Below are 26,487 nucleotides of genomic sequence, written 5' to 3'. Positions count from 1 at the left end.
CTCAAGAAATGAGATAGGCAGTCATAAATTAAAATCAGCTGTTTTTACCCGAGACATGTGGCTAAATGCTAAATGGTCTTTTTTCGTTTATAGTGCAAAAAATAAGAACAGCAACTTTTGTTTGGGTACAGCATTGCATGACTGCGCAATTACCAGTTAAAGCAGCTCAGTGCCAAATTGTAAAAAAGTGATCTGGTCAGGAAGGGGGTAAAACCTTCTGAGGCTGAAGTGGTCAAATATCATGCCTGAGACTGTCCCATTAGTCATCCTCTAAAGTGGCGCATGTGTGCGGTATGTAGAACAGTGCCACAGCAATAATGACATTTCTAAAGGAAAAAATGTCATTTAAACTAACTCGTGGCTGTGAGGTATTGCTAGCTCCTGGCAATATAGATGAAAGATCAATGAAAAAAGAGCATGGGGTCCCCCCATCCATTGGCGTGGGTTCCCCGTAAAATCCACACCAGACCCTTATCCGAGCATGTAGCCCGGAGGACAGGAAAGGGGGGGACGAGCGAGCGCCCCCTCCTCCTGAACCATACCATACCACATGTCCTCAACATAGGGGTGGATGCTTTGGGGAGGGGGGCTCTGAGCCCCCTACCCCAAAGCACCTTATCCACATGTTGATGGGGACAAGGGCCTCTTCCCGACAACTCTGGGCTGTGGTTGTCAGGCTCAGTGGGTGGGGGGCTTATCCAAAGCTGGAAGCCCCCCAGATACCACCCCCTCTTATGTGAATGAATATCAGATACATTATACCCCTACCCATTCACCAAAAAAAGTGTCAAAAAAGTAAAAACCAAAAGAGACAGTTTTTGACAATTTCTTTATTAGAAAAGGAAAAAAGTGTCCCATGATGTAAATCCATCATCAATCACGCTGCCCGGCGGACCCGAAAAATTGAAAAACTTAAAAAACTCTGCCTCCATGGGAGGCCTCCCGGTGACTCCTGTCTTTTTGCTTTGACAGCTCTTATATAGGCAAGGGCGGAGCCACCTGCTGACGTGACCAGATGACCCCACCCCCCCTCTGAAATCACATGATGTCAGAAGGGGGCAGGGTCACTCGGTTACGTCACCAGATGGCCCCTCCCTTGCCTATAAATTTTCAAATATATACTGTATATATATATATATATATACAGTACCATAGTTTGTGAACTCTATAACTTTGCTACAGACTAAATAATATACACTGATTTGGGTTATTTTCACCAAATAAATGTAGCAGAATATATTTTGAGCTAAATTTATGGAGAACACTTATTTATTTGCAAAATTGTATAACAGAAACAAAGACAACCTTTTTTTTCAAAATTTTTGGACTTTTTTTCATTTATTTAGCAACAATGAAAAACCTGGACCTGGAGCTTTTATTCAAGTAATTGGACTGGGCTATTTGGAGTATTCAATATATTAACCATACATCTACTAGGCTGCTTAGTGAATAGTGGGTTAACTAGGGAGTGAAAGAAGGTTACGTATATAGGGAATTGAGGTGGGGGGGTTGGGTCTAAGGTAGGTCTATTACTTTGCTCTACATTAACAATATAGAATGGCTTTTTGGTTCATTTTGGTTATTTCATCCTAACTGAAACAGTTTTTCTGTATCCATAGAATTAAACATTAAATTATACATTGAAATATTTTGTGTAAAACAATCCCTTTAGTTGACTGTATTGCGCTGTAGAAGACATGATTTTTATGAATAAAAAACAATTTTAGATTTTTTTAGAAATTTTAGAAACTTATTTTACTCCATATTACTGTTTTCCAGAATGATGACAATATTGACTTACTCCTTTTTTAAAGGATGGGCTTACTTTTGTTTGTTTAATAAATAGTATATATGGACATAAATGTAAAAGCCACTATTAACTTGTATTTGAAAGAGCTCAAGCAGTCAGTGTTTTTCTAATGGAACTTTTCTAGGACTATCACAGAAAGTAGACTAAAATGAAGTACTTAGTGAATGCAGAGTATGCCGGACAAGAATTACTTGTAGAAATAAACAATGTCCTTTAAATATACAGTACATGCCATAGTAAACATTTCTTGTTGTAAAAGCTGTAACCAGCTTCAAATGTGCTCTAAGCAGATTTACAGAATTTATAAAATAAATGTATACATGCATAGATTTGTGCTCTGGACTGAAATGTGCATACCTTCACAACATGTATTACAATGCATGTCTTAAATCTGGAAGTTTGGGCATAAGGAACACAGAGCACTATACTACCTTAAATATTAAGAAAATATGCCTCTGTGGGCTTAGATATTAAATACTGTAATTTGCTAAATTATTCAGGTTTAAAGCCAAAACTTCAGATATTTTCTTTGGTGTAGACAGGGCCATCTTTAATATTGATTGGACCCTGGGCAAACATTTTCTTTCCCCCAATGCAATTTTGCTCTCCACCTGCTTTGAAACATACAGTAAATAGCAGCTAAACTCCAAATTCATTTAGTGCAGCAGATCAGGCAGCAATTGTGATTGGTTGCCAGAGGTTAAAGCATAACATTGCTGCTCACTGATTAGTTGTTAGAGGTTACAGCACATAATTTCTGCTTGCTGATTGGTTTTGGTTGCTAGAGGTTACGTTTATTATTTCAGGTACTTATATAGCGCTGTCAATTTACGCAGCGCTTTACATATATATTATACATTTACATCAGTCCCTACCCTCAAGGAGCTTACAATCCCTAAAGGGTCCCTAAATCATATACACATACTAGGGCCAATTTAGACAGAATCCAATTAACCTACCAACATGTCTTTAGAGTGTGGGAGGAAACCAGAGTACCCAGAGGAAACCCACACAGGCACAGGAAGAACATGCAAGCTCCAGGCAGGTGGAGTCATGGTTGGGATTGGAACCAGCAAACCTTTTTACTGCTAGGCGAAAGTGCTAACCACTACACCAGTGTGACGCCCTATACTGCACATCATTACTGCTCACCCATTGGTTGCTTGGGCTGGGGGGGGTGTGGGCAGTGGTGGTGGTGAGGGGTGGATTGGTATCAGCGGCATGGGGGGGTTAGAGGCTGTGATCAGTGGAAGAAGGGGGTTAGAGAGAGAAAGAGAAGGTGAGCTAGGGGGGTGAGAGAGAGAGAGAAGTGGGTGAAAGAGAGAGGGGTGAGAGAGGGGGTGAAATATAGGGGGTGAGAGATAAGGGGGTGTGTGAAAGAGGGGGTGAGAGAGAGTGTGATGTGAGAGAGGGGGCGAGAGAGATAGAGAGGAGTGTGTGAGAGAGAGGGATGGAAGAGATAGGGTTGTTGAGTTGATCTGGGGATTTTCTCTGGCTTTGTCTTTCAGAGAGAGGGAGTGAGTGAAAGAGGGGGTGTGAGAGAAAGAGAGAGAGAGAGAGAGGGGGGTGAAAGAGAGTGGGGGTTAGAGAGGGGGATTGAGGGATGAGAGAGAGGGGGGTTGGGGTGAGAGAGAGGGGAGATTGGGGATGAAAGAGAGAGGGGGGATTGGGGATGAGAGAGGGAGGGGATTTGAAATGAGAGAGATAGGGGTTGGGGCAGGGGGTTGGGGATGAGAGAGAGAGGGAGATTGGGGATGAGAGAGGGGGGATTGGGGATGAGGGGGGGTTGGGGATGAGAGAGGGGGATTGGGGATGAGATAGAGAGGGGGAATTGGGGATGAGAGAGAGAGGGAGGGCTGGGAATGAGAGAGAGAGGAGGGATGAGAGAGGGGAATGGGGATGAGAGAGGGGGGATTGTGAATGAGAGAGATGGGGGGTTGGGGATGAGAGAGAGGGGGGATTGAGCATGAGAGAGGGGGGTTGGGGATGAGAGAGAGGGGATTGGGGATGAGAGAGAAAGAGGGGGATTGGGGATGAGAGAGAAAGAGGGGGATTGGGGATGAGAGAGAGAGGGGGGTGAGAAAGAGGGGTTGGGGATGAGAGAGAGGGGTTGGGGATGAGAGAGAGGGGATTGGGGATGAGAGAGAAAGAGAGGGGGGTTGGGAATGAGAGCGAGAGGGGGTGAGAGAGGGGGGTTGGGGATAAGAGAGGGGATTGGAGATGAGAGAGGGGGGATTGGGGATAAGAGCGGGGATTGGGGATGAGAAAGAGGGAACTGGGGATGAGAGAGAGAGGGGGGGCGGAGATGAGAGAGAGAGGGGGGTTGGGGATGAGGGAGAGAGGGGGATGGAAGAGAGAGGGGGGTTTGGGGATAAGAGAGGTATGATATGGGAGGATGAGAGAAAGGGGTCCTTATCCCTGGCTGCAGTCCCTTCTGTGCATCCCCTGTCCCAGTCTGTGTATTGGTGTGTATGATGCCTGGTACCTCCTTCCATAGGACGTTCATGCTGGCCAGCAGTGGGCAGGGCCCTTCTCCTTCTGGGTGGTGAGGATCGGGGTGCTCTTCTCCTTCCAGTAGTTCCTTCTTAGACCGTGGACTGTCTTGTGTAGCAGTCCCTGGCTGCATGCACCCCCCGGTCCTGTGGAGGGAGGTGGGCAATCCGCCTGTCCTCCGGGCCACTGTCAGAGCTTGGATTGGAGTGGAGATTAGGGTAGCAGTCTCTGGCTGCATGCACCTCCTGCAGGTCCCCGGGGGGCCTGATCTGCCTGTCCTCTGGGCTGCTGTCGGAGCTTGGAGAGGAGATTAAATCCAGCCTCTGGGTGGCGAGGTCGCATCGGGGTTGCGCCTGCCACTCCTCACCTCTCTGGTCAGGTCTTTGCTCTCCCAGGCTCTTGCATCTCCTTGCTCCTGGTTCAGGACTCCCCATGCCAAAGGGCTCAAGGGGCAGCTGCTTTGGGCCCCTCAACAATGACAGGACCCTGGGTAGCTGCCCCTTTTGCCCCACATTAAAGACGGCCCTGGGTGTAGAATAGGGAAAAGTTAAAACTATCTGTGTCTCTAATGGAATGATTTTCCCTCACTTCTTGTCACAAGAACACCCATAAAAGAAAAACACAGACAGCATTAAAAAAACCCATAGGCGTGTGCAAGGTGTGTGCCTGGTGTGCCCGGGGACACCCTAATCACATGCCGCTGTGCCTGCCGCTCACTATCTTCACTTCTAAACACAGCCAGCTCCCATCTGAGTGGCTAAACTGAACCCTCTCCACCATCCCTGGTCGCAGCTACAGTGATATACATGAACGCCGGGGGAGGGGGGATCAGGGTTTAGGAGTGAGCTCCAAAGCAGTGATTGCTGACACTCGCAGCATCTCTCCCTGCTACCGGTGTAACAGAGCCAACAGCTGAGGAAACCTCCACTAGGCTCCTCCTCTGCTCTAATCTGACTTATGACAGACCACCCAGAGAAGCCTGGGAGGAAAAAAATATCTGAGGTCTGTGTTGGAATGGGGGAAACACCACAATTTAAAGTAGCATTTGTACATCTGGGGAGGGGGGGGGTGAGGGGGCATTGTGATGACAATCCTGTCTAGGATGAGGATATGGGTTGGAGGAGAACACTGTACTGGGGGAGGAGAGAGATTGGGGGGAAAGGGGGAGTCATTTTTGGATTAAAGAGGCCAGTGAGAAATACAGTCCCAAACCCTGCCTTCTGTACATACCATGTTCCTTAAAGTGGTTGTCACACCAATACAATAGAAGCATACTATCCCCTCTGTAACATAACGTTGTGTCCCTGTGCCTGTGTTATATAAAAACGCTGTCGATCTGTACCTATATCAGAGCTCTCTTGGTGCTCACGTGACTCATCTCTCCTCTGCCCAGCTGACAGCTATAGCAGGCGAGGCAGAGCACTTCTGCTGACATCAGCCGGGAAGGAGGAGAGGAGAGAGAACTGAGGAGTCATGTGAGCGCCATCAAATGCTCTGATATAAATATAGATCTGCAACTTTTTTATATAACACAGACAAAGGGACACATAACGTTCTGTTACAGAGGGGATGGGAGGTTTTTTTTTGTAGTTATGATAGCAGCAGGACGGGAAAGGGCGGGCCCTGACACAGAACAGACAGGCGGGGAGAGAGGAGGACAGAGAAGGACAGAGCAGGGCTGCAGCTGGCGGAGGCACATAGAAAACTGACCACTTTGTACATAGCGCACTCCTGAGCCCTGCACTCTGTACATAGCACACTCCTGAACACTGCACTCTGTACATAGCGCACTCCTGAACTCTGCACTCTGTACATAGCACACTCTTGAACCCTGCACCCTGTAAGCAGTGGACTCCTGAGCACTGTACATAGTACATTCTTGAACCCTGCATTCTATGTGTAATGCACTTCTGAACTCTACATGCTGTACATAGCGCATTTACATACTTGGCACGCTGTAAGTAGCGCACTCCTGAACTCTGGATTCTGTATGTAGTACACTCATGGTATGTAAAGTGGAGTTCCACCCAAAAGTGGAACTTCCGCTCATTTGTCTCCCCCGCCCTCCAGTGCCACATTTGGCACCTTTCGGGGGGAGAGGGGAGCCGATACTTGTCTTTGACAGGTACCCTGCCCCCACTTTTGGGAGAGTGGGCAGTGGCGAATTACATCAGCAGCTCGGCTTCCTCCTCCTTTCCACACCTCGGGGCCAGTAGGATAGTGCATCGGTGGCTCGTGCATGCGCAGTAGGAACCTGGCATGAAGCCGTAATGCTTCACTACCGGGTTCCCTTATCGGCAATGGCGGCAGCAGCACCTGACAGCTAAAGGAAACATCAGCTGCGGTGCCGACATCACTGGACTCCAGGACAGGTAAGTGTCCTAATATTAAAAGTCAGCAGCTGCAATATGTGTAGCTGTTGGCTTTTAATTTTTGCAGGGGTGGGCGGACCTCCGCTTTAAGGCCTTTTTAAGATCCTCCCTCTCAATTTGGCTCACCAACTATTTGCTGCATCATGCTCTCCTGTCCCACAAGCATGTTTGTGTCGGGTGCACACTCTAATGAAATTGGCTGCGTATAACTATGGTCAAACCGCATAACCCTTTCCCACTCTACTAAAAATGTGTTTTTTGTCCATGTCCCCATTGGAGAGATTTCCTATAACTTCTAATTGTAATGGCAATTGGCTAAACTTTGACTTTAAACTATGCACATGCATAAGATGCTAATTGTTCAGTACATGCCATTTTGACAGGTTTAAATGACTCTAACCACTGTATAAACAGTAAATGAATAAATATATTTTTGGATCTCCTTTGGAAACATGATAAATTGTGCTGAACTCTATGGTTTTGATTGATGCATGCTGACATTTTTGACAGAGACAGAAATTGAGCAATAGACCCCTTTAACAATTTACCTGGAATATAAAAGCAACTTACATATTGCACCCTACACAGTCGTTCTAGATGCAGCACTGATGTCCCAATACTCATCAACACTAGGATAGTCTTAGCAGAGAACTCCTAGGAGAGGTGATTTTAAGAAATGTGTTTATTTCTAATGGCCAATAGTTAAAAAGAACTCAAAAGCCAAAGTATTATATGTAAATAATGTATAATTGATACTTAAAGGTTTTTGAAAGTCAGGTTGACCTCATGACAATACGTATTGCATTTTCTCATCACAGCACAATGTAATATCCTGTTTCCACATAATAGTGTAGTGTGGGCTACAGAACTCGTATTGACTCAGTACATAAGTACAAGGTTAAAAAAAGTATTGTTCAACCTCTCTTGAAGATTTAACTTGACAGCTAGAAACCAGTGTCTAAAAACAGCTGTTTAGCCGCGTTTACATGCCGCGTTTAGTCACGTTTAGCCACGTTTAGCCGCATTTGCGTCTAGAAGCGCTTGAAAAAAATATATATATTTTTCAAAATAGCAAAAATGAAAATTGCCTGTAAACGAAACGCGACTATAAACGCAAGTTACCGTATTTAGCCGCGTTTGGCATTTGAAATGCCTCTAAACACAGTTTCTGAACGCATTTTTTTGGGTTCCAAAAAAAGCCTCTAATTGCAACTGCCTAGAAACTACTACAGTATAAACGAACCTGTGTACATGTACTGATAAGATAACATAGAGGAGAGTTCAGGAGCAGTTGAAAAAAAATGCCCAACTGCTCCTAAATGTCTGTTTACCAGCAGCAGTGTACATGAGACCTTATAAGGAACTCAGAAATAGTGACAGCCCAAAGATTACCGACCATTCATACATAAAAAAACATGGTGGGGAGAAGGATTGGTTAAACCTGTCAAATCTAGTTATAATGAACATTGTAAAAAAGAGCCAATTTTTTATTAACATTATGGTACCCAAAATTTGTTCTTCCATCTGGGTACTAACTTTGCTTTTAAATCATTACAGGTGTACATTTTACAGTATGTTTTTCATATAAATGCACTGAAATTATGATTTTGACCCTCACAGTAAAAATCTAAGTGGCAGGTACAGGCATAGTCACATACAGTACATGTAAGTGACCAGCTTTCTTCCAGGTTTGAGTAAAGTCTGCATTCGCCCCCTGCCGACCTGTGCTGTGATTGGACATAGCACGAGTTAGGCAGCAAACTGCAGGCCAACACTCTGTGTGCCTGGGAATAGCGATCTGGCTGTTTCTTCCCCCCTGCAAAGCAGCGAGAAAAAACAGCCAGATCAGAAACACATTACACATTACACATTGCTAGGCACACAGTTAATCCCTTGATTGCCCCTAGATGTTAACCCCCTTCCCAGCCAGTAGTTACTGTCATTAGTACAGTGTCAGTGTACACTATTCAATTGTAAGTAAACTCATGCTACGGTGTGACAATCTAATGAAAAAATAATTAATGGATGGACGGCTGCTTGGGTATAAAGTGCAATGTCCCTTTAAGATGTCTTGTGTGCCAAATCAAGCGCTGTCTAAACCAGTGGCGGCCCATCCATAGGGGCTGGACAGGCCCTGTCCCCCTCCTGGCAGTCACAAAAAAATAAAAAAAAATAAATAAATACATTTTAAAAAATGGCCCTTAAAAAAAAGAAAAAAAGGTCCTTAAGTGCACTGTGTTCGGGCGCCGGACACAGTGTACTATGGGAAGTGCCACGTCTATGCAATCACGAGATTGCAGACGAGGTGCTTCATTTGCGGGCCTTTAACCCGCCTTGTGGCGCAATCCGCTCGTAGTATTACTATGGGCGGTTGCTTTGTTGTTCAAGTTACTTCCGGATTCCCTCTTCCAGAGACCAGATGGAAACCGGAAGTGCCTTTGGCAGCTCCATGGGACGCACGGCCCCAGTTAAGCTGCCTGTGTAAGGTAAGTTTCTGACTCATTTACACTTGCAGCGATCATTATTGCATCTCTGAAAAGTGACCCGCGACCACAGCAGTATGTACTAATGTGGCCGGAGGCAGTGTTAACTTGTGGCTGGGAGGTCAGGGGAGGTAAAACCATGGCTTAATCACCTATTTTTATGACTCCCAGGCCACCTGGTGTAAAAAAAGGCCACTGTGAGTGAGTCTGTTGAGGGGATTACCACTGATTTTTTGTTCCCATGACACAGCATGAGATGGGAGAGAATTTGCATAAAGTGAGATAGGCTTGAGTTTACCTGTCTGTTTGAAAAATCATAGTGCATACCTCCCAACATTTTGAGATAGGAATGAGAGACACCTACTAACAAACATATGTAGGCATAGGACACGCCCCATGCCACACCCCCTTAAAGGAGAATTAACTAAAAAAAAAGGTTAATTAAATACACAAGTGCTTTTATTTACCACTACTATTCCTTTATATTGGCTTTTAAAATGTACAAATGCAGCAATTTAGAAATTGGATGAAAGGTTTAGCACTGGGAAACACTTTTTGAAAAATAAAAAGTGCATTTTATATAAAACTATATGGATCAGACCAAAATGAGGGACAAATGAGGAGGAAAGAGGGACAGAGGGACATTGCTCCAAATCAGGGACAGTCCCTCCAAATCAGGGACAGTTGGAAGCTATGATAGTGTGTGTTGTAGATTGTTAACTACACAGAAACCTGAAGTTGTTGTAAATTGTGCTGGGTTGCATGTCCTCCATGTGTGCAGCTGTGGTGGGGGAATCAATCTTTAAACCCAGGTTCCCACTTGTGCAAACACAGACATCGACACAGACAGACATCGCATGTGATTCGCACCCGCACAGCCATACAGTTGTGTGGCTGAACTTGCATTGGATTCGCAGTAAAATAGTGCAGGGACTTTTTTTTTCCTGCACTGAAATCGGATCGCATGGGTGTTCTCACCCATGCGATCTGATTCCTGTACAAGTTCACAGTTCGCACTGTGATCTGTGAACTGATCTGCAATTTTTTTCTGCAATTAGATGTCCTCACTCTGGTGGCCAGTATCCTTCAACCCTCTACCTCTGAGCCCAGATTGTCCTGGACCAGCCCCAACCTGTGACTGAACAGTAAGGGTACTTTCACACTGGGGCGGGGGTCCGTTAGTGGTAAAGCACTGCTAGTTTTTTTACCTTCATCTTAGCGGCACTTTTTGGCTGCTAGCAGGGTGCTTTTAACCCCTGCTAGCAGCTGAAGAAAGGGTTAAGAGTGCTTTGCAGGTGCTTTGGCAGCGCTGCTTATTCATTTCAATGAGCAGGGCATTTTGGGAGAGGTGTATACACCGCTCCCTCTCTGCCGCAAAGATGCTGCTTGCAGGACTTTTTCTCCCACCTTGCAAGCGCACCGCCACATGTTGAAAGCACTCAGGCTTTCACACTGGGGAGGCATGATAGGCTCTTTTCAGGTGATTTACAGGCGTTATTTTTAGCGCTAAAACACCTGAAAAGTGCTTCAGTGTGAAAGGGGTATAAAGGGAAAAACAGAACAGTGGTGTGAGCTTGGTTTTCTGTCACTGCTTATTCTTCCTATCAGCATGCTTCTTGTCAGCACAACTGATTGATTCCTTACATTACTTCACCTTCTCACACATGCTGAGCTCTGCTCTCAAACTACACTGCATTTAAAAGAAAAACAATATTTTAAAGTGTTTTTAAAGTGTATCTAAACCCAAAAACTGAATTGTTATATTTTTCAGTTAGCAATCCATAAATGTGGAGGCTGCCTTGTTTTCTTTTTTAGTTTTTCTATAATTTTCACCTGGTGATCTGGCAATGATGATGTACAGCGCCCTGTGTATAATGTACAGTCTGATATATGATGTACAAAGCCTGGTGTATAATTTAGAGCCTGTTATATGATGTGCAGAGCCTTGTGTATAATGTATAGCCTGGTATATGATGTACAGAGCCTGGTGTATAATGTAGAGCCTGGTATATGATGTACAGATCCCGGTGTATAATGTAGAGCCTGGTATATTATGTACAGAGCCTGGTGTATAATGTAGAGCCTGGTATATGATGTACAAAGCCCGGTGTATAATTTAGAGCCTGGTATATGATGTGCAGAGCCTTGTGTATAATGTATAGCCTGGTATATAATGTACAGAGCCCGGTGTATAATGTAGAGCCTGGTATATGATGTACAAAGCCCGGTGTATAATTTAGAGCCTGGTATATGATGTGCAGAGCCTTGTGTATAATGTATAGCCTGGTATATGATGTACAGAGCCCGGTGTATAATGTAGAGCCTGGTATATGATGTACAGAGCCTGGTGTATAATATAGTGCCTGGTATATGATGTACAGAGCCCGGTGTATAATGTAGAGCCTGGTATATGATGTACAGAGCCCTGTGTATAATGTAGAGCCTGGTATACGATGTACAGAGCCCGGTGTATAATGTAGAGCCCAGTGTATAATGTAGAGAGCCCGGTGTATAATGTAGACCCTGGTATATGATGTACAGAGCCCTGTGTATAGTGTAGAGCCTGGTATATGATGTACAGAGTGCAGAGCCCTGTGTATAATTTAGAGCCCGGTGTATAATGTAAGCCTGGTATATGATGTGCAGAGCTCTGTGTATAATTTAGAGCATGGTATATGATGTTCAGAGCCCTGTGTATAATGTACAGCCTGGTATATGATGTACAGAGCCCTGTGTATAATGTACAGCCTGGTATATGATGTGCAGAGTGCAGAGCCCTGTGTATATTGTAGAGCCTGGTGTATAATGTAGAGCCTGGTATATGATGTACAAAGCCCGGTGTATAATGTAGAGCCTGGTATATGATGTGCAGAGCCTGGTATATGATGTACTACAGGAGACGGAGTGGGTGGATTCTATAAGGGGTGGGGCTTGTGAGATGTGAAAGGGGTGAAAAAGGAAGGGCGGGGTCTGGCGCACCCCAACTTAAAACTTCACCAGCTGCCACTGGTCTAAACAATGTGATTCCCTATGCAGGGGTAGTGTGTTACTTCAATTAAACCCTCAAATCCTAATCTCCTTGATTAAACAAAAAAACAATAGTAATAATCAGTTCATATATGAAATTAATTGATAAAGTGCTAGTTCATACAATTTTCACAGTGCAAAATCAAATCTTCTAAAGTGCAATCAGTACTGTTGTGCTCCCCTTGCTATGTGCCCTCACTCATCACCAACTCTCAATATGTACTGTGCCTGTCAAAGCTTTGTGTTGTATCCTCAGCAGTTCTCTGTGCATCCCGCAGAGACAATCTCTCAGTGTTGGCATGTAAGAGGAATAATTAGGGATGAGCTTTATGTTCGTGTCGAACATTGGCTGTTCGCCCGTTCGTCAAAAACCAGAAATTATGGGGCGTTCGCACCAAATTCTAGAGCTGTGTAATGCCCCATAATGCACTGCGGGAGCGCAGTGCATTGCTGTATGATGATTGGCCAAAGCATGCACCATGACCTGCACGCTTTGGCCAATCCCAGCACCCTCAGCTAAGAGAGCCATAATTGGCCAAAGGCAGGGTGCCTTTGGCCAATCATGGCTCGAGGGGACTAAGTCCACGCCCCACACTATATAAGACTGCCTGCACATCGGCCCCATGTAATGTGTTGTTGGCGTGGACGGAGAGAGAGTGTCATTTAGATTGAGCAGATAGGCAGGTTATTCAGTTAGCTGCAGTGTATTTAATATATATATATATATATATATATATATATATATATATATATATATATATACAGTGGGGACGGAAAGTATTCAGACCCCCTCAAATTTTTCACTCTTTGTTTTATTGCAGCCATTTGCTAAAATCATTTAAGTTCATTTTTTTTCCTTATTAATGTACACACAACACCCCATATTCATAGAAAAACACAGAATTGTTGACATTTTTGCAGATTTATTAAAAAAGAAAAACTGAAATATCATATAGTCCTAAGTATTCAGACCCTTTGCTGTGGCACTCATCTATTTAACTCAGGTGCTGTCCATTTCTTCTGATCATCCTTGAGATGGTTCTACACCTTCATTTGAGTCCAGCTGTGTTTGATTATACTGATTGGACCTGATTAGGAAAGCTACACACCTATCTATATAATACCTTACAGCTCACATTGCATGTCAGAGCAAATGAGAATCATGAGGTCAAAGGAACTGCCTGAAGAGCTCAGAGACAGAATTGTGGCAAGGCAAAGATCTGGACAAGGTTACAAAAAATAATTCTGCTGCACTTAAGGTTCCTAAGAGCACAGTGGCCTCCATAATCCTTAAATGGAAGACGTTTGGGATGACCAGAACCCTTCCTAGAGCTGGCCGTCTGGCCAAACTGAGCTACCGGAGGAGAAGAGCCTTGTTGAGAGAGGTAAAGAAGAACCCAAAGATCACTGTGGCTGAGCTCCAGGGACGCAGTCGGGAGATAAGAGAAAGTTGCAGAAAGTCAACCATCACTGCAGCCCTCCACCAGCCTGGTCTTTATGGCAGAGTGGCCCGACTGAAATTACTCCTCAGTGCAAGACACATGAAAGCCCACATGGAGTTTGCTAAAAAAACACCTAAAAGGACTCCAAGATGGTAAGAAATTAGATTCTCTGGTCTGATGAGACCAAGATAGAACTTTTTGGCCTTAATTCTAAGCGGTATGTGTGGAGAAAACCAGGCACTGCTCATCATCTGTCCAATTCAGTCCCAACAGTGAAGCATGGTGGTGGCAGCATCATGCTGTGGGGGTGTTTATCAGCTGCAGGGACAGGACGACTGGTTGCAATTGAGGGAAAGATGAATTCAGCTAAGTACAGGGATATCCTGGATGAAAACCTTCTCCAGAGTGCTCAGGACCTCAGACTGGGCTGAAGGCTTACCTTTTCACAAGACAATGACCCTAAGCACACAGCTAAAATAAGGAAGGAGTGGCTTCATAACAACTCCGTGACTGTTCTTGAATGGCCCAGCCAGAGCCCTGACTTAAACCCGATTGAGCATCTCTGGAGAGACCTAAAAATGGCTGTCCACCAATGTTTACCATCCAACCTAACAGAACTGGAGAGGATCTGCAAGGAGGAATGGCAGAGGATCCCCAAATCCAGGTGTGAAAAACTTGTTGCATTTTTCCCAAAAAGACTCATGGCTGTATTAGATCAAAAGGGTGCTTCTACTAAATACTGAGCAAAGGGTCTGAATACTTAGGACCATGTGATATTTCAGTTTTTCTTTTTTAATAAATCTGAAAAAATGTCAACAATTCTGTGTTTTTCTGTCAATATGGGGTGCTGTGTGTACATTAATGAGGAAAAAAAATAACTTAAATGATTTTAGCAAATGGCTGCAATATAACAAAGAGTGAAAAATTTAAGGGGGCCTGAATACTTTCTGTCCCCACTGTATATATATATATATATATATATATATATATATATCTCCACTGCATCCAGTTTAGCTATGTAACAAAACGTCCCACACTCTGCTTGAGTGCTTTCATCATACACCACTTCCTCCCAGTCTGAATATAGATATCAGATATTCCAACCGCTCACAAGCACAAAATAAGGTGATACTTGTTTAGTTGCTGAACATGGACTGTTTATTAGAACCACAATAAAAGTCTTATATACAGTAGAAGAGAAGGCCCCCCTCCTGCTCATATTGCTCTAACAATACACCTGTAACCAGAAACAGAATTAACATGAGCTAATTAACTAATCCCTTAAAGCAGCCGATGTGACTCTGTGCCCTCCTGAGCATTGTTATGATTAATCAGGATTTCACTACAGGTCAGACTTGTTGTCACTGAGCTTCACACAGTAGATTATACATTATCATAAGTATACACACAGGACACCTCCTCACAATAGCAGGAGCTCCAGCAGGAGTCAGCCTGTCTCCTACATTGTACAGAGGCCAATGTGATCAGCTCTCTCAACTAGCATGTTGAGTTCAGAATCAAACAAACCAAAAATAGTCTTTACGTATATCCTGGGAGATATTGTGGATAAATATTACTGTCCCATTTTAAGTAATCCAAGATATATTTTCTCATTCAGGTCATTCCTGGTGTACTTTTTCTAATATACTTCAGGTGGTGTAGACAGTACACAGTACCATGCACCCATAGTGCAGTTGCTACTACTTTTCTGGTGGTGTACACAATACAGTATACCCATAGTTAAGTGTTCTTGCATAGCAAGACCACTTACTGTTATCTCACATATATATTATTCTTATTATTATAGCCAAATTTACCACCCTAACTCCTCCCACAGTTTTTACACTACATAGACAAGTAATATACCGAAACGTGCGGATTGTTCCCGAATGGTGTGCTATTACTTTGTGGAACATTTCGCCAAATGGTTCACGAAATATCGTCATTTTTGCGGCGAAATTGGTCCCATAGGAATGAATGGGGAAACTAGAGTGGGAGATGACAAAAGCTGAAAAATCAGAACATGATTTCTAAACTGCCGCCACTCCCTCATTTTCAAGCCCACCTACACAAATCTTATATCAAAACGTTCAGCTATCCCTGCTGCCACTAAACATGTCCACGGCTAAGCCATAGTCCTGATAGTTTTCACAATATGACCATTTGTTTGTAACTCACGCCGTCCATTGACATTCATTGAAACTACACTCTAGCCCCCTCCAAATTTGAAGGGCAATTTCTAAACTGCGACTGTGCCTTCATTTTTAATATTTCAGAGACATACTATACATCAAAATCTAGGTCTGGGTCTTGTGATTCTCACAATATAAAGATCTTCGCTGTAGGATGTATAGTTTTTAAAATACGGCCATTTGTTTAGAGGTCATTTCAGGAAATTTTAGCCATTAATCAGAGTGTACTGTTAGTGTTTGTTTTGTTGCCATGGTTACCAAAGCTTCTGTTATACACAGGGGGGGAGGTGGCTGAAGCATCTCAGCTCTGATTACAGAGCCCGGGGGAGGGGACAGACACACCATGTACTGATTTATAATAGAGGAATATGATGGGGCAGTTTTGATGGGGTAATTCTGATGGGGCAGTTTTGATGAAGCAGTATTTGGGAAGCATAAACAGGGCATGAGCGTTGCTAGGAAACAGTGGTTGTAAACACAAGATGCTGAGACACTCCAAATGCATGTGACTTCATCTGCTAGACTTGATAATGCTTGTAGACTCCTCCCACAGTTTTCACACTACAGAGACAAATAATATACCGAAACGAGCGGATTGTTCCCGATTGGTGTGTTATTACTTTGTGGAATGTTTTGCCGAATGGTCCACGAAATGACGTTTTTGCGGCGAAATTGGTCCCATAGGATTGAATGGCGAAATGTTCAAAACTAGAGTGGGAAGTGACAAAAGCCGACAACCCCATGATCAGCCAAACATTATGACCACCCCATGATCAGCCAAAACATTATGACCGCCCCATGTAAAAAAAAAAATATTTTTGAAAAAAAAAAATATTTTTGAAAAAAAAAAATATTTTTGAAAAAAAAAAATATTTTTGAAAAGTAAAAAAATAATTTTTGAAAAAAGTAAAAAAATCATTTTTGAAAAAAAAAAATATATATTTTTGAAAAAAAAAATATTTTTGAAAAAAAAAAAATTATTTTTGAAAAAAAAAAATATTTTTGAAAAAAAAATTACTTTTAAAAAAAAAATTATTTTTGAAAAAAAAATATATTTGAAAAAAAAATATTTTTGAAAAAAAAAAATATTTTTGAAAAAAAAATTACTTTAAAAAAAATAATAATTTCGAAAAAAAAATTATTTTTGAAATAAAAAAATTCATTTTTGAAAAAAAAAATTACCTTTGAAAAAAAAAATCATTTTTGATTAAAAAAAAATCATTTTTGATTAAAAAAAATTCATTTTTGAAAAAAAAAATTACTTTTGAAAAAAATGTTCAGCTCTTTCAGCGAATGATGGAACTTTTTTACTACTATTTATACTTTTTTAAAATATTAAGCTTTTTAACACTTTTCACAGTTACTCAAGCCACTCCACCCCACCCAGTTACTCCGCCCACTCCAGTTGTAGAGGCAAGAACACTTTCACAATTTCCCCAGAAATTGTACCTTTTCTAGTTAAGTGTTCTTGCATAGCAAGACCACTTATTGTTATCTCACATATATATTATTAAGTGTTCTTGCATAGCAAGACCACTTACTGTTATCTCACATATATATTATTCTTATTATTATAGCCAAATTTACCACCCTAACTCCTCCCACAGTTTTTACACTACATAGACAAGTAATATACCGAAACGTGCGGATTGTTCCCGAATGGTGTGCTATTACTTTGTGGAACGTTTCGCCGAATGGTTCACGAAATATCGTCATTTTTGCGGCGAAATTGGTCCCATAGGAATGAATGGGGAAACTAGAGTGGGAGATGACAAAAGCTGGAAAATCAGAACATGATTTCTAAACTGCCGCCACTCCCTCATTTTCAAGCCCACCTACACAAATCTTATATCAAAACGTTCAGCTATCCCTGCTGCCACTAAACATGTCCACGGCTAAGCCATAGTCCTGATAGTTTTCACAATATGACCATTTGTTTGTAACTCACGCCGTCCATTGACATTCATTGAAACTACACTCTAGCCCCCTCCAAATTTGAAGGGCAATTTCTAAACTGCGACCGTGCCTTCATTTTTAATATTTCACAGACATACTATACATCAAAATCTAGGTCTGGGTCTTGTGATTCTCACAATATAAAGATCTTCGCTGTAGGATGTATAGTTTTTAAAATACGGCCATTTGTTTAGAGGTCATTTCAGGAAATTTTAGCCATTAATCAGAGTGTACTGTTAGGCTCGGTTCACACTGGGGCAACACGACTTCAGCGCGACTTTGCACGGCGACTTCGACGCGACTTCGACGCGACTTCGACGCGACTTTAGCAAATTACAAGGCGACTTGAAGTCGCCTGCATGACAGGCGACTTCGCCTGTGGCCAATCAGCTCTCTGGGAGGGAGGGGGGGAGGGAGGGGTTTTCCCTGCAAAGTCGCTTGACTTTACAGAGAGATCCGACTTGGAGGCGACTTCCATTGATTTCTATGGTACAGGTCGCCTACCAAGTCGGATCCAAGTAGTACAGGGAGTACGCTCTGAAGTCGGAGCGACTTCAGTAGTGTCATTTAAGACGCTCCCATTCACTCTCATGTGAATCTCTTTCTGGGGCGACTTGGGGCGACTTGAGGGGCGACAAGTCGGATCCCAAGTCGTCCCAGTGTGAACCGAGCCTTAGTGTTTGTTTTGTTGCCATGGTTACCAAAGCTTCTGTTATACACAGGGGGGGAAGGTGGCTGGAGCATCTCAGCTGATTACAGAGCCCGGGGGAGGGGACAGACACACCATGTACTGATTTATAATAGAGGAATATGATGGGGCAGTTTTGATGGAGTAATTCTGATGGGGCAGTTTTGATGAAGTAGTATTTGGGAAGCATAAACAGGGCATGAGCGTTGCTAGGAAACAGTGGTTGTAAACACAAGATGCTGAGACACCCTAAATGCATGTGACTTCATCTGCTAGACTTGATAATGCTTGTAGACTCCTCCCACAGTTTTTACACTACAGAGACAAGTAATATACCGAAACGAGCGGATTGTTCCCGATTGGTGTGTTATTACTTTGTGGAATGTTTCACCGAATGGTCCACGAAATTACGTTTTTGCGGCGAAATTGGTCCCATAGGAATGAATGGCGAAATGTTCAAAACTAGAGTGGGAGGTGACAAAAGCTGACAACCCCATGATCAGCCAAAACATTATGACCACCCCATGATCAGCCAAAACATTATGACTGCCCCATGTAAAAAAAAAAAATATTTTTGAAAAAAAAAAAAAAAAAATTTTTGAAAAAAAAAAAAAAATTTTTGAAAAAAAAAATTTTTGAAAAAAAAAATAATAATTTTTGAAAAAATAAAAATAAAATCATTTTTGAAAAAAAAAATATTTTTGAAAGAAAAAAAATTTTGAAAAAAAAAATATTGAGAAAAAAAAATTTATTTTTGAAAAAAAAATATTTTTGAAAAAATAAAAAAAATATTTTTGAAAAAAAAATCATTTAAAAAAAAATTCATTTTTGAAAAAAAAAATCTTTTTTGAAAAAAATGTTCAGCTCTTTCAGCTAATGATGGGACTTCAACTGTTTTACTACTATTTATACTTTTTAAAATATTAAGCTTTTTAACACTTTTCACAGTTACTCCGCCCACTCCACCCAGCTACTCCGCCCACTCCAGTTGTAGAGGCAAGAACACTTTCACAATTTCCCCAGAAATTGTACCTTTTCTAGTTCTTATTATTATAGCCAAATTTACCACCCTAACTCCTCCCACAGTTTTTACACTACATAGACAAGTAATATACCGAAACGTGCGGATTGTTCCCGAATGGTGTGCTATTACTTTGTGGAACGTTTCGCCGAATGGTTCACGAAATATCGTCGTTTTTGCGGCGAAATTGGTCCCATAGGAATGAATGGGGAAACTAGAGTGGGAGATGACAAAAGCTGGAAAATCAGAACATGATTTCTAAACTGCCGCCACTCCCTCATTTTCAAGCCCACCTACACAAATCTTATATCAAAACGTTCAGCTATCCCTGCTGCCACTAAACATGTCCACGGCTAAGCCATAGTCCTGATAGTTTTCACAATATGACCATTTGTTTGCAACTCACGCCGTCCATTGACATTCATTGAAACTACACTCTAGCCCCCTCCAAATTTGAAGGGCAATTTCTAAACTGCGACCGTGCCTTCATTTTTAATATTTCAGAGACATACTATACATCAAAATCTAGGTCTGGGTCTTGTGATTCTCACAAAATAAAGATCTTCGCTGTAGGATGTATAGTTTTTAAAATACGGCCATTTGTTTAGAGGTCATTTCAGGAAATTTTAGCCATTAATCAGAGTGTACTGTTAGTGTTTGTTTTGTTGCCATGGTTACCAAAGCTTCTGTTATACACAGGGGGGAAGGTGGCTGGAGCATCTCAGCTGATTACAGAGCCCGGGGGAGGGGACAGACACACCATGTACTGATTTATAATAGAGGAATATGATGGGGCAGTTTTGATGGGGTAATTCTGATGGGGCAGTTTTGATGAAGCAGTATTTGGGAAGCATAAACAGGGCATGAGCGTTGCTAGGAAACAGTGGTTGTAAACACAAGATGCTGAGACACCCCAAATGCATGTGACTTCATCTGCTAGACTTGATAATGCTTGTAGACTCCTCCCACAGTTTTCACACTACAGAGACAAGTAATATACTGAAACGAGCGGATTGTTCCCGATTGGTGTGTTATTACTTTGTGGAATGTTTAGCCGAATGGTCCACGAAATGACGTTTTTGCGGCGAAATTGGTCCCATAGGAATGAATGGCGAAATGTTCAAAACTAGAGTGGGAGGTGACAAAAGCTGACAACCCCATGATCAGCCAAAACATTATGACCACCCCATGATCAGCCAAAACATTATGACCGCCCCATGTAAAAAAAAAAAATATTTTTGAAAAAAAAAAAAATATTTTTGAAAAAAAAAAAAATTATTTTTGAAAAAAAAAATTATTTTTGAAAAAAAAAAATTATTTTTGAAAAAAAAAAAAATATTTTTGAAAAAAAAAAAAAATATTTTTGAAAAAAAAAATATATTTGAAAAAAAAAAATATTTTTGAAAAAAAAAATTATTTTTGAAAAAAAAATTACTTTAAAAAAAAAAAAAATTTCGAAAAAAAAATTATTTTTGAAATAAAAAAATTCATTTTTGAAAAAAAAAATTACCTTTGAAAAAAAAAATTACTTTTGAAAAAAAAAATCATTTTTGAAGAAAAAAAAATTCATTTTTGAAGAAAAAAAAATCATTTTTGAATAAAAAAAATTCATTTTTGAAAAAAAAAATTACTTTTGAAAAAAATGTTCAGCTCTTTCAGCGAATGATGGAACTTTTTTACTACTATTTATACTTTTTAAAATATTAAGCTTTTTAACACTTTTCACAGTTACTCAAGCCACTCCACCCCACCCAGTTACTCCGCCCACTCCAGTTGTAGAGGCAAGAACACTTTCACAATTTCCCCAGAAATTGTACCTTTTCTAGTTCTTATTATTATTATAGCCAAATTTACCACCCTAACTCCTCCCACAGTTTTTACACTACATAGACAAGTAATATACCGAAACGTGTGGATTGTTCCCGAATGGTGTGCTATTATTTTGTGGAACGTTTCGCCAAATGGTTCACGAAATATCGTCATTTTTGCGGCGAAATTGGTCCCATAGGAATGAATGGGGAAACTAGAGTGGGAGGTGACAAAAGCTGAAAAATCAGAACATGATTTCTAAACTGCCGCCACTCCCTCATTTTCAAGCCCACCTACACAAATCTTATATCAAAACGTTCAGCTATCCCTGCTGCCACTAAACATGTCCACGGCTAAGCCGTAGTCCTGATAGTTTTCACAATATGACAATTTGTTTGCAACTCATGCCGTCCATTGACATTCATTGAAACTACACTCTAGCCCCTTCAAATTTGAAGGGCAATTTCTAAACTGCGACCGTGCCTCCATTTTTAATATTTCAGAGACATACTATACATCAAAATCTAGGTCTAGGTGTTGTGATTCTCACAATATAAAGATCTTCGCTGTAGGATTTATATTTTTTAAAATACGGCCATTTGAATTACTGCATAGTTACTACATCTATCATGGTCCTGTGTACTGTGTATGGAGCAGTATTTGTGAAGCATAAACAGGGCATGAGCATTGCTAGGAAACAGTGGTTGTAAACACAAGATGCTGAGACACCCCAAATGCATGTGACTTCATCTGCTAGACTTGATAATGCTTGTAGACTCCTCCCACTGTTTTTACACTACAGAGACAAGTAATATACCGAAACGTGCGGATTGTTCCCGATTGGTGTGCTATTACTTTGTGGAACGTTTCACCGAATGGTTCACAAAATATCGTAGTTTTTGCGGCGAAATTGGTCCCATAGGAATGAATGGCGAAATGTTCAATGTCATTTAATTGGTGTGCTATTACTTTGTGGAACTTTTTTTGCCGAATGGTTCACGAAATATCGTCGTTTTTGCGGCAATATTGGTCCCATAGGAATGAATGGTGAAATGTTCAATGTCATTTAATTGGTGTGCTATTACCTTGTGGAACTTTGTGAAAAGCTCAAATATACCAGTGTGAATCCGGAATCAATGTCATTTAATTGGTGTGCTATTACTTTCTGGAACGTTTCACCGAATGGTTCACGAAATATCGTCGTTTTTGCGACGAAATTGGTCCCATAGGAATGAATGGCGAAATGTTCAAAACTAGAGTGGGAGGTGACAAAAGCTCACAACCCCATGATCAGCCAAAACATTATGACCGCCCCATAAAAAAAAAATATTTTTGAAAAAAAAAATCATTTTTGAAAAAAAATAATTCATTTTTGAAAAAAAATAATTCATTTTTGAAAAAAAAATTCATTTTTGAAAAAAAAAAATACATTTTTTAAAAGAAAAAATTATTTTTGAAAAAAAAAAATCATTTTTGAAAAAAAAAAATCATTTTTGAAAAAAAAAATCATTTTTGAAAAAAAAAATTCATTTTTGAAGAAAAAAAATCATTTTTGAAGAAAAAAAAATCATTTTTGAATAAAAAAAATTCATTTTTGAAAAAAAAAATTACTTTTGAAAAAAATGTTCAGCTCTTTCAGCGAATGATGGAACTTTTTTACTACTATTTATACTTTTTAAAATATTAAGCTTTTTAACACTTTTCACAGTTACTCAAGCCACTCCACCCCACCCAGTTACTCCGCCCACTCCAGTTGTAGAGGCAAGAACACTTTCACAATTTCCCCAGAAATTGTACCTTTTCTAGTTAAGTGTTCTTGCATAGCAAGACCACTTACTGTTATCTCACATATATATTATTCTTATTATTATAGCCAAATTTACCACCCTAACTCCTCCCACAGTTTTTACACTACATAGACAAGTAATATACCGAAACGTGCGGATTGTTCCCGAATGGTGTGCTATTATTTTGTGGAGCGTTTCGCCAAATGGTTCACGAAATATCGTCATTTTTGCGGCAAAATTGGTCCCATAGGAATGAATGGGGAAACTAGAGTGGGAGATGACAAAAGCTGAAAAATCAGAACATGATTTCTAAACTGCTGCCACTCCCTCATTTTCAAGCCCACCTACACAAATCTTATATCAAAACGTTCAGCTATCCCTGCTGCCACTAAACATGTCCACGGCTAAGCCATAGTCCTGATAGTTTTCACAATATGACCATTTGTTTGCAACTCACGCCGTCCATTGACATTCATTAAAACTACACTCTAGCCCCCTCCAAATTTGAAGGGCAATTTCTAAACTGCGACTGTGCCTTCATTTTTAATATTTCAGAGACATACTATACATCAAAATCTAGGTCTGGGTCTTGTGATTCTCACAATATAAAGATCTTCGCTGTAGGATGTATAGTTTTTAAAATATGGCCATTTGTTTAGAGGTCATTTCAGGAAATTTTAGCCATTAATCAGAGTGTACTGTTAGTGTTTGTTTTGTTGCCATGGTTACCAAAGCTTCTGTTATACACAGGGGGGAAGGTGGCTGGAGCATCTCAGCTGATTACAGAGCCCGGGGGAGGGGACAGACACACCATGTACTGATTTATAATAGAGGAATATGATGGGGCAGTTTTGATGGGATAATTCTGATGGGGCAGTTTTGATGAAGCAGTATTTGGGAAGCATAAACAGGGCATGAGCGTTGCTAGGAAACAGTGGTTGTAAACACAAGATGCTGAGACACTCCAAATGCATGTGACTTCATCTGCTAGACTTGATAATGCTTGTAGACTCCTCCCACAGTTTTCACACTACAGAGACAAATAATATACCGAAACGAGCGGATTGTTCCCGATTGGTGTGTTATTACTTTGTGGAATGTTTTGCCGAATGGTCCACGAAATGACGTTTTTGCGGCGAAATTGGTCCCATAGGAATGAATGGCGAAATGTTCAAAACTAGAGTGGGAAGTGACAAAAGCTGACAACCCCATGATCAGCCAAAACATTATGACCACCCCATGATCAGCCAAAACATTATGACCGCCCCATGTAAAAAAAAAATATTTTTGAAAAAAAAAAATAATTTTTGAAAAAAGTAAAAAAATAATTTTTGAAGAAAAAAAAATCATTTTTGAAAAAAAAAAATATTTTTGAAAAAAAAAATATTTTTGAAAAAAAAAAAATATTTTTGAAAAAAAAATTACTTTAAAAAAAAAAATATTTTTGAAAAAAAAAAATATATTTGAAAAAAAAAAATATTTTTGAAAAAAAAAAAATTATTTTTGAAAAAAAATTACTTTAAAAAAAAATAATTTCGAAAAAAAAATTATTTTTGAAATAAAAAAATTCATTTTTGAAAAAAAAAATTACCTTTGAAAAAAAAATCATTTTTGAAGAAAAAAAAATCATTTTTGATTAAAAAAAAATCATTTTTGAAAAAAAAAATTACTTTTGAAAAAAATGTTCAGCTCTTTCAGCGAATGATGGAACTTTTTTACTACTATTTATACTTTTTAAAATATTAAGCTTTTTAACACTTTTCACAGTTACTCAAGCCACTCCACCCAGTTACTCCGCCCACTCCAGTTGTAGAGGCAAGAACACTTTCACAATTTCCCCAGAAATTGTACCTTTTCTAGTTAAGTGTTCTTGCATAGCAAGACCACTTATTGTTATCTCACATATATATTATTCTTATTATTATAGCCAAATTTACCACCCTAACTCCTCCCACAGTTTTTACACTACATAGACAAGTAATATACCGAAACGTGCGGATTGTTCCCGAATGGTGTGCTATTACTTTGTGGAACGTTTCGCCGAATGGTTCACGAAATATCGTCGTTTTTGCGGCGAAATTGGTCCCATAGGAATGAATGGGGAAACTAGAGTGGGAGATGACAAAAGCTGGAAAATCAGAACATGATTTCTAAACTGCCGCCACTCCCTCATTTTCAAGCCCACCTACACAAATTTTATATCAAAACGTTCAGCTATCCCTGCTGCCACTAAACATGTCCACGGCTAAGCCATAGTCCTGATAGTTTTCACAATATGACCATTTGTTTGCAACTCACGCCGTCCATTGACATTCATTGAAACTACACTCTAGCCCCCTCCAAATTTGAAGGGCAATTTCTAAACTGCGACCGTGCCTTCATTTTTAATATTTCAGAGACATACTATACATCAAAATCTAGGTCTGGGTCTTGTGATTCTCACAATATAAAGATCTTCGCTGTAGGATGTATAGTTTTTAAAATACGGCCATTTGTTTAGAGGTCATTTCAGGAAATTTTAGCCATTAATCAGAGTGTACTGTTAGTGTTTGTTTTGTTGCCATGGTTACCAAAGCTTCTGTTATACACAGGGGGGAAGGTGGCTGGAGCATCTCAGCTGATTACAGAGCCCGGGGGAGGGGACAGACACACCATGTACTGATTTATAATAGAGGAATATGATGGGGCAGTTTTGATGGGGTAATTCTGATGGGGCAGTTTTGATGAAGCAGTATTTGGGAAGCATAAACAGGGCATGAGCGTTGCTAGGAAACAGTGGTTGTAAACACAAGATGCTGAGACACTCCAAATGCATGTGACTTCATCTGCTAGACTTGATAATGCTTGTAGACTCCTCCCACAGTTTTCACACTACAGAGACAAATAATATACCGAAACGTGCGGATTGTTCCCGATTGGTGTGTTATTACTTTGTGGAATGTTTTGCCGAATGGTCCACGAAATGACGTTTTTGCGGCGAAATTGGTCCCATAGGAATGAATGGCGAAATGTTCAAAACTAGAGTGGGAAGTGACAAAAGCTGACAACCCCATGATCAGCCAAAACATTATGACCACCCCATGATCAGCCAAAACATTATGACCGCCCCATGTAAAAAAAAAAATATTTTTGAAAAAAAAAAAATAATTTTTGAAAAAAGTAAAAAAATAATTTTTGAAAAAAAAAAATCATTTTTGAAAAAAAAAAAAATATTTTTGAAAAAAAAAAATTATTTTTGAAAAAAAAAAATATTTTTGAAAAAAAAATTACTTTTAAAAAAAAAATTATTTTTGAAAAAAAAATATATTTGAAAAAAAAAAAAAATTTTTGAAAAAAAAATTATTTTTCAAATAAAAAAATTCATTTTTGAAAAAAAAAATTACCTTTAAAAAAAAAAATTACTTTTG

The sequence above is a fragment of the Aquarana catesbeiana genome, linkage group LG11 (assembly GCF_042186555.1).
Source record: "Aquarana catesbeiana isolate 2022-GZ linkage group LG11, ASM4218655v1, whole genome shotgun sequence".
NCBI lineage: Eukaryota > Metazoa > Chordata > Amphibia > Anura > Ranidae > Aquarana > Aquarana catesbeiana.
Note: the sequence above shows the minus strand (reverse complement) of the source record.